This window comes from Arachis ipaensis, chromosome B09, assembly GCF_000816755.2.
Source record: "Arachis ipaensis cultivar K30076 chromosome B09, Araip1.1, whole genome shotgun sequence".
NCBI lineage: Eukaryota > Viridiplantae > Streptophyta > Magnoliopsida > Fabales > Fabaceae > Arachis > Arachis ipaensis.
This window is the reverse complement of record NC_029793.2, coordinates 143,271,829-143,272,094: the sequence shown is the minus strand read 5'-3', so window position 1 is coordinate 143,272,094 and position 266 is coordinate 143,271,829.

The following is a 266-nucleotide window of genomic DNA, read 5'->3' as shown; positions in this document are numbered from 1 at the left end:
TAGTCCAACGTACAAATTTTAGAAGTTGTCATTAAGTGCTTAGGTAATATATATAATTAAGTTAAACGCTGATATAATATATCTTGTCATGTAAATCAGTAAATTTCGGTTTGTTATGTAAATATTTAATTTGCTACGTAAATATATACTAAGTAGAATAAACTAATTGCATAGATTAAAATAGACAATTTTTCATGAAAAAAAAGGCAATTTTTAAATTTTAGTAAATTAAAATCAACATAAAATTTTATAAGGCTCAAAATAAA